This window comes from Hemicordylus capensis, chromosome 4, assembly GCF_027244095.1.
Source record: "Hemicordylus capensis ecotype Gifberg chromosome 4, rHemCap1.1.pri, whole genome shotgun sequence".
Lineage (NCBI taxonomy): Eukaryota > Metazoa > Chordata > Lepidosauria > Squamata > Cordylidae > Hemicordylus > Hemicordylus capensis.
The window spans coordinates 319,426,753-319,440,979 of NC_069660.1; positions in this window are offsets into that span (position 1 = coordinate 319,426,753).

A 14,227-nucleotide genomic window follows, 5' to 3' on the forward strand; every position below is an offset into this window, starting at 1 on the left:
ATACATTAGTATGTGTGGCATCTGCTAGAATAACACCCCACTCTGCATTGCTTTGGGGGCAGGGGTTCAGTGTAGGTATTTGCATGGTGTTTGGTACACACTGGCCCCATTCACGTAAGAGGGTAGAAGGCAGTAAACCCGGCTATTTATGTTCATGTAGACACACAGAAATCCTTCCAACACAGCTTGCTCAAAGGTGGGTGGCCCAACTTTTCTACCATGCTCTGTGCTAACACAGAATGTTGATTGCCTGGGTGCATTCACTGCTTCTAGCTGTTCCAGGCACCGAGCAGCCATATTGGTGACAGAGTGGCAGTGTTGTGGCTAGAGGGGCTGCCATCTGTGTACGTGTTGTCTGCAAAGCACACTCTATGGTCCTATAGAGATACAGACCGCTGGACTGGTCCTGCCTCCTGCCCCTTCATGGCCATTTGGGGCAGCTAAAGATGTAATGAAGGTTCCCAGTCTACTGGTAGCACAATGCATGCTGAGATAACTCTTTGCATTTTTGGAGGACCCAGCTCCCGACTTCAAACATGGAGACCCTGGCTGCCTGCATCATCTGGGTGCAGAGTTTGCAGACCCAAACGGAGGTTCTGCTCTCTTTACCCCTGCAAACCATCGCCATTTGCTCGTGCAAAAGGTCTTTCTGAATCGTATCTGATACAGACCCAGCTCTCACACAGATCTTCGTGCCTGTTGGTGCATCTGTGGCTTTCCGGCTCTCCAAGCTGATGGTGGGTGTGCTGCTGAAGAGCTGGTGTTGGGATCTGAGGCGATTTATCTCCACAGCACTCTGAACTTGTGGGGTGGGAGCCTGGGATTAGTCAGAGAGCCCAACAGCTTAAGCAGACGCAGTGCCTGTTTCTAAAGCACCCTCCTGCATTTCATAACGGCGCTAACCCAGATTCGTCCCAAGGGCAGTCCGCAGCCCGCCTGCTCACCCAGGGTTACGCAACCGTGTGGCCCCACTTCCAAGAAACTGCTCCAGCCTTTGGCATCGTCTGACCTAATTTGTGGGACGAAGGAGGGAGAAGAGAGGTAAATGTGTAGCCAATGCAGACAGGCCGAGTGGAGCGGGCGGGGGGCGCCTGCTCTGTGGGGAAGCTTTTCTGTGGCACCTGCTTTTGTGACTTTGGCCTCTTCGTTAATTGAGGTGCTGAACGCTGCTCACGCTAGACTCTCTCTGGTGGGCTGAGATCAGTGCTAGGCAGGACGGACGCCCCTACATGTACGGAATTGGGCACGCAGCTGCACTCCTGTCTGAGCCAGGCGTAGACGGCAGGTTCCACGGCAGAGAGATCAGCAAAGGGCAGAGTCTGTGTCAGGGCACGGCTGCTCCAGGCCCTGAGAGGCAGCCGGCTCTGTGTTTCTCATTCAGAGGCGTTGCGGGGAAGGGGTCTGTAGGCATGCAGGTAACTGTTGGGTGGCGCTCATCCTGCTCCCAAAGAAGTCGGAGGAGAACCAACCTTCTGGGGTGGTCTAGAGGGGATCCTTCAGAGGTTTCCCACGTTGCCAAGCGGGAAGGTGGACACAGATAGGAAGCTGCTCTGGCTGAAGATAAACCTCTGTGTGATGCTCCCCATAAAAATCAACGGAAAGGGGTCCGGCACTGGCGGATTTGCCCCAGGTTTCACACCCTGCCAGGGTTCCCTATGGACAATCCTGGCAGCAGGGCCTAATAGTGTCTTGCTTCACTGATCCTTGAAGCAGGAAGATCTCCCAGAATGCCCATTGTCTCTGTCACGGTCTTGACACCTGGTCCTCTTGTGCAGCAAGACATGAAGATCTTCAGGCATTCTGTTGTACACGCATCCAGGTGTCTATATGCACGTGCAGGTGCTTGTGCGAATGGCTGTATGTGCATTCACTTTAAAATACAGGCCTGTCTCAAAATAGGAACATAGGAAGCAGCCATATACCGAGTCAGGCCCTTGGTCCATCTAGCTCAGTATTGTCTTCACAGACTGGCAGCGGCTTCTCCAAGGTTGCAGGCAGGAACCTCTCTCAGTCCTATCTTGGAGATGCTGCCAGGGAGGGAACTTGGGACCTTCTGCTCTTCCTAGAGCGGCTCCATCCCCTGAGAGGAAGGTCTCCAACCTTCTGTGGCTGGGCATGGTAATCGAGAGGGTGGTAACTTCTCAGCTCCAGATGGTCTTGGAGGAAACTGATTATCTAGATCCATTTCAGACTGGCTTTGGGGCAGGCTATGGGGTGGAGAGTGCCTTGGTTGGCCTGATGGATGATCTCCAATTGGGAATTGATGGAGTGTGATGCTGTTGGTCCTTTTGGATCTCTCGGCGGCTTTTGGTTCTATCAACCATAGTATCCTTCTGGTGTGTCTGACAGGGTTGGGAGTGGGAGGCACTGCTTTGCAGTGGTTCCGCTCCTACCTCACGGGCAGATTCCAAATGGTGTCCCTTGGAGACTATTGCTCTTCAAAATCTGAACTTTTGTGTGGTGTCCCTCAGGGCTCCATATTGTTTCCAAAGTTGTTTAACATCTACAGGAAACCACTGGGAGAGATCATCAGGAGATTTGGTATGCTGACACCCAAATCTATTTCTCCATGTCAACATCATTAATAGAAGGCATAACCTCCCTAAATACCTGCCTGGAGGCAGTGATGGGCTGGATGAGGGATAACAAACTGAGGCTGAATCCATAGAAGACAGAAGTGCTTATTGTGCCGGATTAGAACTCAGGAGATGATTTTGATCTGCCTGTTCTGGTTGGAGTCACACTTCCCCAGAAGGAGCAGGTATGCAGTCTGGGGTGCTTCTGGATCCAAGTCTCTCCCTGGTGTCCCAGGTTGGAGGCAGTGGCCAGAGGTGCTTTCTATCTGCTTCGGCTGATACTCCAGCTGCATCCATTTCTTGAGATAAGTGATCTCATAACAGTGGTACATCTGCTGGTCACCTCCAGACTTGACTACTGCAATGCGCTCTGTGTGGGGCTGCCTTTGTATGTAATCCGGAAACTGCAGTTGATACAGAATGCAGCAACCAGGTTGGTCTTTGGATCATCTCTGAGAGACCATATTACTTCTGTATTGAAAGAGCTACACTGGCTGCCGATAAGTTTCTGGGCAAAATACGAGGTGCGGGTTATAAAGTTAAAGCCCTAAACAGCTTGGGCCCTGAGTATTTAAGAGAATGTCTTCTTCGTCATGAACCCCACTGCCCATTAAGATCATCAGAAGAGGTCCATCTGCAGTTGCCACCGGCTCGTCTGGTGGCTACTTGGCGACGGGCCTTCTCTGTTGCTTCCCCAAGACTTTGGAATGTGCTCCCTGGTTAAATAAAAGCCTCCCCATCTCTGACAACTTTTAGAAAGGCAGTTAAGACAAATTTGTTCACTCGGGCTTTAATTAGATTTACCGTTTTTAACACTGTGTTAAAATTTAAATTATTTTAATGTTTTAACATTTTAATTTTGTTTTAAGTTGTATTTGACTGTAAACCACCCAGAGACATAATTTTTTCGGCAATATATAAATGTGCTAAATAAATAAAAGTAAATCTGGATGCAACCTCTTCAATTGCAGGCTACAGATAGTAAGTGGGCTACTGTGTGTTGAACACAATGTGTTCAACAATGTGTTTGAGAGAGAGAGAGAGAGAGAGAGAGAGAGAGAGAGAGAGAGAGAGAGATGGTCTTGCGGTAGCAAGCATGAATTGTCCCCTTTGCTAAGCAAGGTCTGACCTGGTCGCATTTGCATGGGAGACTATGGCTGTGAGCACTGCAAGATATTCCCCTTGGGGATGGGGCCACTCTGGGAAGAGCACCTGCTTGCTTGCTTGCTTGCTTGCTTGCTTGCTTGCTTGCATGTGGAAGGTTTCAAGTTCCCTCCCTGGCAGCATCTCCAGATAGAGCTGAGAGAGACTACTGCCTGCAACCTTGGAGAAGCCGCTGCCAGTCTGTGAAGACAATACTGAGCTAGATGGACCAATGGTCTGACTCTGTAGAAGGCAGCTTCCTATGTTCCTAATGTGTGAAGAATGGTACGTGTGTACACTGTAATACATACTGAATGTGTGTTGAACATAACGTGTGAATAGGACTGTGAAGATGTGCCCTGCGTCTGCCTCTCCAGCCCACCATAATCTTTTCATAGCTCTCCCCCCACGGAGGAACATGCAGCCAAGGAATCAACTCTGTGCCCATTGACTGTACACCCCAGATCCACATTGGAGGTGTCAGCTGCATAGGCTAATCCCCACCACACTGGGGGAAACTCTTAAAGCTACATTGTACGGGACTTGTTCCCAGCCATACGTACAGAAGATGTCCCCCTCCTCCTCCTGCCACAAAATGGAAACTGCCGGGCATCTTTGGTACCAAAGCCAGGTGGTGTTTCTCAGCCAAGTGGGCCAGATTCCAAATGCAAGCATCCTCCTGTTCCCAAGGCAACATCACATACCATTCTTTTGGCCTCCAGGATGCTTTAAGTACCCTTTTTTGTAGGTGGACGTGATCCTTCTTGACAGTTTTCGATCCGTAGCCTGACCTTTTCTGCCAAGCTTCAGCTAGATGCTGCCAGTAGGCAGGAACCGAATTCCCCTCAGTGGGCTTTCTCAGGGTTGCAGCTGGACAGTCCAGAATGGAGGTTGGCTTTTCCTCTTTGTTCTATTAATGCTTTTAGCAGATGGTGTGGGAGTTAGCAAGGAGGCCTCAGTGGGCCCTTGCAAAACTGAACAAACTAAATGCGAAAGAGCTTTGCTGTGGAATTCCAGAGACATACGTCTCCCAGAAGACACTCTCATTTTGCCTTCCCAAGAGCTAATTTGAGGGGATGCGTTGGTTGCATTTGGAGTAGTATGGGGAAATCGTCTGCATTACCCCTCACAGCAGGGATTCTCAAAACTGGATCCCCAGAGGTTACTAGACTACAGCTCCCATCATCCCCAGCCTTTGGCCATTGTGGCTGAGTATGATGGGTGTTGTCGTCCAGCAACCCCTGGGGACCCAAGTATGAGAACCCCTGACTTCAGATACAGCGTTTGCAATGGAAGCCAAGTGGCTTGCTGACTTCACTAGGACACTTTCCAGATTAGACCCTGCAACGGGGTCACGTCGTATCTCAGAAGTGAGCTTCCCCTCTTCCTGTGTTGTGACACCGCAGCCCCTACGCTGACAGCAGGGTGCCGTTCACATTTCTGGTGCCTTGTTTTGAATTTAATCACTGTGATATAGTGCTATGACGCCGTGTATCTGCCGTAAAAAGGTTGCTGGTTTTTCGGGTTCTTAGTTTCCGTGAGACTGCTCCCCCTGCTGTTTACGTTTTGAATGCGATTTGCCTGAACGGAAGCATTTTGCTGCTGTTGAGCAGCTAATCTGGAAAGCGCCTAGGTGGTTGAGCTGACCTTGTGCTGAGGGATCTGTGTGTCTGCTCTCTGATGCTGCTCTCTTTTTGTCGGTGTGGCTTTCCAAGTGCTAGTCTTAATGCAAGCCGACACCATCTGTGTAAGACTTCAGGAGGAGGCAGCCTCACAGCCAGTAGTCAGGACCTGACACCCTCCCTCCGCCTCTCTACCTCCCTTGCAAACCCAGCTGCCTAAGCACTGCTGGCTTGCCCTAATAAGTGTCAGCTAACCCCGCATAGGCCAATCCTGGCTCACCTAGGCCTTTCAAGCCTTGTGGGAGGATGGCCCACAGTCCGAGCAGATAAAACTGTGAATTCCATGCCCGCTGAGACTGGTCAACATTTTCAAGAGGTGCCTTGCATCACAGGTCTTCAATTAACTCTTAGTGAGTCAGAATGGCCTTAAAAAAAAAGAAAAAGTGCGCAATGTCTGACTTCTAGGGCCGGGGTTTTAAACCTTGAGCCCCCAAATGTAGTTGGGAGTTGTAGTCCAACCACATCAGGGGACCTTAGGCTGAGAACACCTGCTCTGAGGTAAGCGCAGGAAGTCCCTCTTGTCAAGTGCCCCCCCCGGGCATGTCTGTTCCCCTCATGACTGGGGAGTTTGCTACCTGCACAGACTCCGCATGGCATTAAGGCCAAACTCAGCATGATGAGGGTGGCGGCAGCAGCCCTATGTCTTTATGCACCTGGAGGTTGCCCCATTCATCTGTCCAGGGATGGAGGTGAGAGCTTTTATTTTTCACATGAAAAGGAATGTGCAGAGAGTGGTGTGTGTGTGTGTGTGTGTGTGTGTGTGTGTGTGTGTGTGTGTGTGTGACCAGACGTGATCCTCTTCAAGCAACAGAACTCAGTGAGGTAAGGAAGGAGGGGGCTGAGGTAATTTCGCTCCCCCGCCGAAGAGACCTGCATAAAATGCATGTTGCCCCCCACCCCTGTCAGTTACATCCAATTTGGCCCTTTAACATGGTCTGGCTTGGGCCTGTGCCCACCCACCAGGTGGGATATAGGTGCTAGGAGGAAGGATTCCTTGCTCTCTGCCTGCCTCTACCACCCCAGCCTCTCCTGAAAAACCCACCGTCACCAGCCAGCCCGGCTTGATGTGTTGCAGTGGTCATGGGGACGATCTCCGCCAGCTGCTTTGCCACGCTCCTGGCCTGTCCCCCGTTGCCAAGCAAGGAGAAGGGAGTTAACGGCACGCTCTGGTTCCCCACCAAGCAGCAGCAGCAGGAGCAGCTTGTGTTACTGCCTTCCCGCTTTGCATCCAAACCCTTGAGGAGTCCCAAGTTGCACTGCTGGAGAAGGGATGCAGGCCCACTCAGTGCTTTTCATCTTCAAAGCAGTTGGCAACCATTTGATCATCAGCCTGCCCTAGAGGGATCCCTGGAGTGGGAATCTCAACTGCGGGGAAACTGAGTCAGGAGGCCTCATTCAAAAGCAGGCAGAGATGTTATGAGCAAGCTGTGAGTTAATCTGTGCACACTGTATGGCCTGGTTGCTGATACCTCCATTGTGGTCTGTGGTGCTCAGGAAGGGTCTTCGTCACACAGACAAGCCTGAGTTCTACACACACCTGCCCACACACACACACACATATTTTCAGAACGGATCAAGCACAATCACAACTATGTGCAGGATATTTGGTGCAATGACAAAAATGATCAATAAAAAATACTTTTAAAAAAAAAGAAATGCTCTTTATGCTAGTTATATATAACTGCAAATGTGTGTGTGTGTGTGTTGCAGTATATGCCTAGTGTGTCTGAGTCTGTGACTGAGCATGGTGAAAATTTTAGGTACCTTCCCCCCCTAAGTAACAGAAGGGGTTCTGACTGTTTTGAGGGGCTATTCTTCAAGCTGATAAATCCCCCACTCTTTTAGTTCAAGCCCTCCTTCCCCTGACCACCACTTAATTCCATTTGCTCTGCCCATGTGGTTTCTGGTAACTGCCCTCTGAGTCCATGAAAATTCTTCTCCACTGAGTTACATTGGGGCAGTTTGGGTCCCCTCCGCCCCTTTTGGGGTTTTCCCCGCTTCGGAAACGGAGGGATCCATGGGTTACTCCAGTAGTCTGCTGGTGCCTCCCTCTCACTCGCAGGTGCTCGCACGTGTTTATGTGTCTATATAGATCATAACATTTCCAGGTGTGTGTTGTTGTTTTTTAAATAGATCTAAGGTGCTACTGTATATATTAGCAGTGCAATCCTATGAAAGTTTATTCACAAGTAAGTCCCACTGAGCTCAGTGGGGCTCATTCTCCAGAAGTATGTTTGGGATTGCCCTATAACAGGATTATTTAATAAAAAGCTTTTAAAAACCCATCAGCAGAGATCCACTGACCATTCGCAATAGCCAAGTGGCCTACAGAAGGTCTTCCTCTCACCAGCAAATATGCCAGTGAAAATAAACACCCCACTCATGGAATCTTTAATTAGCGAACTGATCGATGCATTGACGATGCTTTCAGCACTAATTGCAACATAAGCGTGCCCTGTATCCCAGCCGTGTTCTCTCGATCAATACAGCAGAGCGGAAAAAGAGACTCAGGGGTTGGCCGCGTCCAATTGCCCGCACGAGTGCACACACACTGCACTGGAGCGTGGCCAGAAGGAACGTGCAACTTGGCCAGGAAGGAGACGAGGCTTCTCTTTGTTTGTTTGCTTGCTTGTTTGTTTTGGGAGGTTGTATCTTCCTCCATCTGTTTCTCCCCACCCCCACCCCTTCAGCATCATCAGCAAGAGAAGGAAATTAGTTCTATGGGATGCAGAAGGCACGGGTTTGGGTGGGGGGGGGGAGATGGAGGGAGAGAAGAGAAAGCACATTGCCGTGGCAACAACACTAATGAAGCAATATTTTTGCTCTTGACTTCAAAGGCACCATTCCCTCCACACTGGGGCCTTGGATTCTCTCTGCGTAATACCAGCGGCTGCCCAAGACATTTCGGGGCCTGAAGCAGGAAATCCAAACCACCACTATCCATCTATTAATTAGCACGTGGCATGCGTTGCTGGGGAAGGGAGCCGGCAGAAGCCTCTTTGAAGGGCTCCAAAGCCTCGGCTCAGACACCCAGGATCTGCCACTGGAGGCAGCTGCTGCCTTCTGCTTCCTGCCTGGGCTGCCTCTCTTGATCCCGGGGCCCAGCTCAACAGGTCCACGGCAGTCGAGAAATGCTGCTCTCTGCAGAATCAGCTTTCCGGGTGGGAGAGAGAAGAGCTTGCTGCAGGGGAGGGGAGGGGGCCCGGCTGTGGGAGGCTTAAAAGGTAAGGATGGGGAGCCCAGATCCAGCATACGGGGACTCGGGTCCTGTGTAGCCAAGTACATCCCGCCCCGCCCCTTAATTAAAAAGGTGGGTCATGGAGCTTACTTGGATATCACCCCTGCCCAACATGGAAAGCTTTCTTTATGATCTAACTGCAGCGTTAGAGGTATCTGGACCGGGGATCTGGATGAAGCATTAGCATTCTGCTCATGGCTCCGAGCATGGACTTTACATCCTAAATCCCAGGTCTGGATTCTGGCATTACGAACAGATTCTGAGCCTGAACCCTGGGTCATACTGAGTGGTGTCATCCTCCAATAAAACCAGACCTGCACTAATGTCTAAGTCTCAAGAAAGAGCAAGGAAAGTGCAGTCACGATGACAAGCAGGGGTGTGCTTTGGGGATATCTGGCAGCACAATCTGGCCAGTTTTGTTCACCTCTCCCTCCCTTTTCCAGGATTGCATCCACTTAACATTATCCCATAGAACTGCCAATCAGAACCAAGCCTGCCATATCTGCATAATCCCACCCCTTTGTCTTCCAAGCCCCACCCTCAGATCTGGGTTTTGGTCACACTAGAGTGTGACAAACCAAAACTTAAAAAAAAAAAAAAAGATGAAAAGCTCTTTCGGAGGCAAGAAGCCGTAGCTGACACCACAACAGCGCACCATGGAGCTCTGCCAACCCCTGCAGCAGTAAAGATAAAGTGTGTTGTCGAGTCAGTGTCAACTCCTGGCGCCCACAGAGCCCTGCGGTTTTCTTTGGTAGAATACAGGAGGGGTTGACCATTGCCTCCTCCCACGCAGTATGAGATGATGCCTTTCAGCATCTTCCTAGATCGCTGCTTGGGTAATGATGGAAAGGTCAGGCTGTCTGGCAGAGGCCCGCCAGGGGCTCTGAGGAAAGGGAAAGCGAATTGGGAAGGGTAATCCAGGAGAACTGCACTGCAGCAGCTGGCCAGGTGCCCTGGGAGGCTCACAAGTCCAGCAGGATGGCAAGAACTGTCCCCCAGCCATGGGGGAAATTGGACGACAACAGCCATGCACAGACTTGACCTCCGTGAGTGTGTTATCGTGAACCCCAGATCCAGGACACACACACACACACCCCACCCCTGGGGGATGAGGCAGACTGCCCAGGGGGTGAGAGAGGGCGGGGGCCCTATGGCCCAGGCGCTGGGTGGCCCTGTGCCACCAGGAAGGAACCCCCACACCCGGAGAACCCAGAGCAGAGGGGGCCCCAAGTCAGCATCTCTGCCTTGAGCCAAGGGCACAGATCCGTCCCGTTTCCCGCCCTCCCCAGCTAGAAATCAGGCCTCTAGCCTGTGTCTGAACAGAGGAGTCCATGGCAAGCAGATGGCACGCTCAGAAGCAAGGTGGTCCCGGCCGCTCTTCTCGGGTCCCAGAGGGGAGTCCTTCCTTGTGTGAAAGGCAGACCTGCGGGGGGTGGTGGTGGGGGTTGAGCCTTCATATCCCATGACGGCCCCAAACGGAGAGAAGCTGTCAGGACAGGGCGCCTTGGTCAGTGCTCATCTTGGCCAGCTTTGCTGATCGCTGCAAGCCAATCTAGCACAAGCCACAGGAGTGAAGGAGCTGGGAAAGACCACCGTCACTTTCCTCCAAAGGGACACAGGAAGCTGCCATACTGAGTCAGACCCTTGGTCCATCTAGCTCAGTATTGTCTACACTGGCTGGTAGCAGCTCTCCAAAGTGGCAGGCTTTCCCATAATTGACTGAGCCATGGTTCAGTCTCTCTCCAGATTGAACCATGGGCCTTCTGCATGCAGCGCAGATGCTCTACCACTGAGCGATGTGGCCCCACCTTACAGAGCTCACACGTAGTCTCCCATCCAAATGCAAGCCAAGGAGGGTCTTGCCTAGCAAAGGGGACAAATCAGGCTCACGGCCAAAAGACCAGCTCTTTCCTCCCCAGAGATGGGCCTCTTGCCTCCGGCTCCTGAACTTTCAGGGGAGAGAGAGCCTCAAGGTGGTTGGTGAGCTCATAAAGCAGAGCTTCCAGACTCCGCACCCCAAAAGATCTCAGCCACCAGATCCCGGATGCAAGAGGTGGGAACCAGCTCTGCACCTCAAGGTCTGCCTTGAGCAAGCTCGAATGCTACCGGGTAAGACCTTCTTGCTCAGAGTAAGAACATCATGGTGTCCCCATCCGGTTTCATACTCACGATTCTAACATGCATATTCTCACCCGATGTGGCTGTTGGCAAAATTGGAGCCAAAGGCCGGGTTAAGAATCTTCTTTGGTGCTTGTTCAACTTACTTGGATGGCCCAGTCCGGCAATGAGCTCTCTTTCCTTCCCCTCCTTTGGGAACTCTTCCTGCCTTGATGTTCTCAAAGCAGACTTTTATGCCCTCTGTAATTTAGCTCAAGCCTTCCTTCTGTCACTTGATCCTGCTTCCTCAGTGGTCACAGCAGGGGAACAATTGATTTGCTCTCCTTTTTTTAGAAACAACAACTTCCAATGCTTCTTTTTTAGAAACAGCCCCATCCCATCCTTTCTCTTCCCCCTCCGCCCGCCCACCCTGTCCCTGGGGACTTTGCCTCGGGAGCTTATGCAGCACTCTCCTATCTTCTGGTCTGGTCTCAGGGGTGCGGCTTTTGAAGCTCTTTTCTGTCCTTGCCACTCTCCTCCAAGGCATTCATTGCATCTTTATTCAAGAGCCTCCAATGGCACACAATGCCATCACCAAGGCCTACAGAATGGCACAGGGAGGCGGTGGCAAGGAGGGCAAAGCTGAGGGCTGACAGATCACAGCAATGCACAGAACATGAGGGGAGGTGCCCTGCTTGATGGCTGCAGCCCTCCATTTCCCACGTTGCAAGGAGAATGGCCACATTTAGCTCGTTCCCATCCGAGGAAGCTGTAATGACTCTGGAAATGTCAGTATCCCCAGAGAGCAAAAACTAGCAGGTACATCTGGCAAGATAATGCATTGAGATGCTAGTCAGACTTCCTGAATGAGAATGACATAAGATGGGCACCACGAGACGTGTTTGCAAAACTGCACGTTCAGCTCCTGAAGTGGAACTCCAGCAGACTCCCCCACTCTCTGTTCTTTGGCGCCGCTACCTTGTCCTTGGCTGGAGTCACTGGGATTCTGCACCCCATTAAGGTAAGTGCTTGCATGCAAGCATCCACACAGTTACCAGGAATGGTCACAATGCACATTTATGTCACACTCTTAATTTGCAGAGAGCTTTACAGTCTGTAGTGCATTCCACCTCACAACAACCCCAGAGGTAAGTCAGCATTTCCCCACTCTCCAGGTAGCAAACAGAGGCTGAAAGGACGGGATTTGCAAAAGGTAAAAGGAAGACAATGATGGCAGATGGGGGATTTCAACCCAAGTCTCCACTCTAAGGAGGCCCCCATTCTTTTCAGTACTTTGTAATGACAAAAAATAAAAAAAGGAATTGGCATAAAAGAAGGTTTCAAGCATGCACATCATACATGGCAGATGTGTTGCCACTTCCATAAGAGTACAGCTGAGGCAGAATTGTAGGGTAATCCACCACTGAATACATTTTGCAGACTTTTAGCTTTCTGGCAATGTGAAAGTTGAAGCTCAAAAGCCAGTTCTGGTGGGTTACAACTCCAGCATTCTCACCAGAATGTTTGCATTGTGGACATGCCCACTATGACTTAGAGAACTCATTGCTAGAACATAAGCACATAACAGCAGCCCTGCTGGATCAGGCCCAAGGAGGCCCATCTAGTCCAGCAACCTGTTTCGCACAGTGGCCCACCTGATGCTTCTGGAAGCCCACAGGCAAGAGTTTAGGGCATGTCCTCTCTCCTGCTGTTACTCCTCTACTGCAATTGGCATTTAGAAGCATCTTGCTACTGAAGCTAGAGGTGGCCTGTAGCCCTCCAACTAGTAGCCGTCAATAGACCTCTCCTCCATGAAGTGATCCAACCCCCTCTTAAAGCCACCCAGGTTGTGGGCTGTCACCACATCTTATGGCAGAGAATTCCACAAGTTGATTATGTATTGTGTGAAAAAGTACTTCCGTTTGCTGGTCCTAGATTTCCCGGCAATCAATTTCATGGGATGACCCCTGGTTCTAGTGTGATGTGAGAGGGAGAAGAATTTCTCTCTCTCCACTTTCTCCACACAATGCATGATTTTACAGACCTCTATCATGTCTCCCCACAGTTGTCTTTTTTCTAAACTAAATAGCCCTAGGTGTTGTAGCCTTGCCCCATAAGAAAGGTGCTCTAGGCCCCTGATCATCTTGGTTGCCCTCTTTTGCACCTTTTCCAGTTCTACAATGTCCTCTTAATATAAGGTGATCAGAACTGCACGAAGCATTCCAAGTGTGGTGTCATCTGCAAATTTTGGGTGGTATAGAAATATATTAAATAAAATAAATAAATAATAAATTTGGCCCTCTCACCCCAACTTCTAGATCATATATGAATAAATTCAAACACACCGGTCCCAATACAGATCCTTGGGGGACCCCACTTGTTACTTCCCTCCATTTAGAGAGCTGTCCATTTATACCTACCCTCTGTTTCCTGTCTTTTAACCAGTTACCAATCCACACATGAATCTGTCCCCTTTTCCCATGACTAAGTTTTCTCAAGAGTCTTTGATGAGGAACTTTATTATTATCCCGGCTAACTTGGCAAAGAGGCACCTTTTAACGTGGTGATTTTCTTTATTTAGCAGGGGGAGAGTAACTGGCCCTCTCCACCCCCAGCACAGGACCTCCAGTGGCTGTTGCTGGTGTCTATCTTCTGTTTCTTTTTAGACTGTGAGCCCTTTGGGGAGAGGGAGCCATCTTGTCTATTTATTATTTATCTGTGTAAACCACCCTGAGCCATTTTTGGAAGGGCTGTATAGAAATCGAATGAATGAATGAATGAATGGACTTTGTCAAATGGTTTTTGAAAGTCCAAGTATACTATGTCAACTGGATCACCTTTATCCATATACCTGTTGGCACTCTCAAGTCTCAAAGAACTACAAAAGGTTCTTGGGCCAAGATTTATTATTATTATTTTTACATTTATATCCTGCTCTTCCTCCAAGGAGCCCAGAGTGGTGTACTACATACTTGAGTTTCTCTTTCACAACAACCCTGTGAAGTAAGTTAGGCAGAGAGAGAAGTGAATGGCCCAGAGTCACCCAGCAGGTCTCATGGCTGAATGGGGATTTGAACTCGGGTCTCCCTGGTCCTAGTCCAGCACTCTAACCACTGCACCACACTGATTTACCTTGGCAGAAGCCATGCTGATTCTCCTTGAGCAGGGCCTGTTCTAACAATTTTATTCTTGAGAATGTTTTTCATCCATTTGTCTGGAACAGTCGTTAAGCGAACCAGCCTGTAATTTCCCAGATCCACCCGGATCCCTTTTTGAAAATTGGCATTATATTGGCTATTTTTTAGTCCTCTGGAACAGATCCTGATTGCAGGGATAAATTATATATTTTTGTAAGGAGGTTGGGAGTTTCACAATTGAGTTCTTTAAGGACTCTCGGGTGGATGCCATCTGGCCCCGGTGATTGGTTAATTTTGAATTTTTCCAGACAGTTTAGAACGTATCTCATCACCTCTGCTTGACTCAGTTCTTTA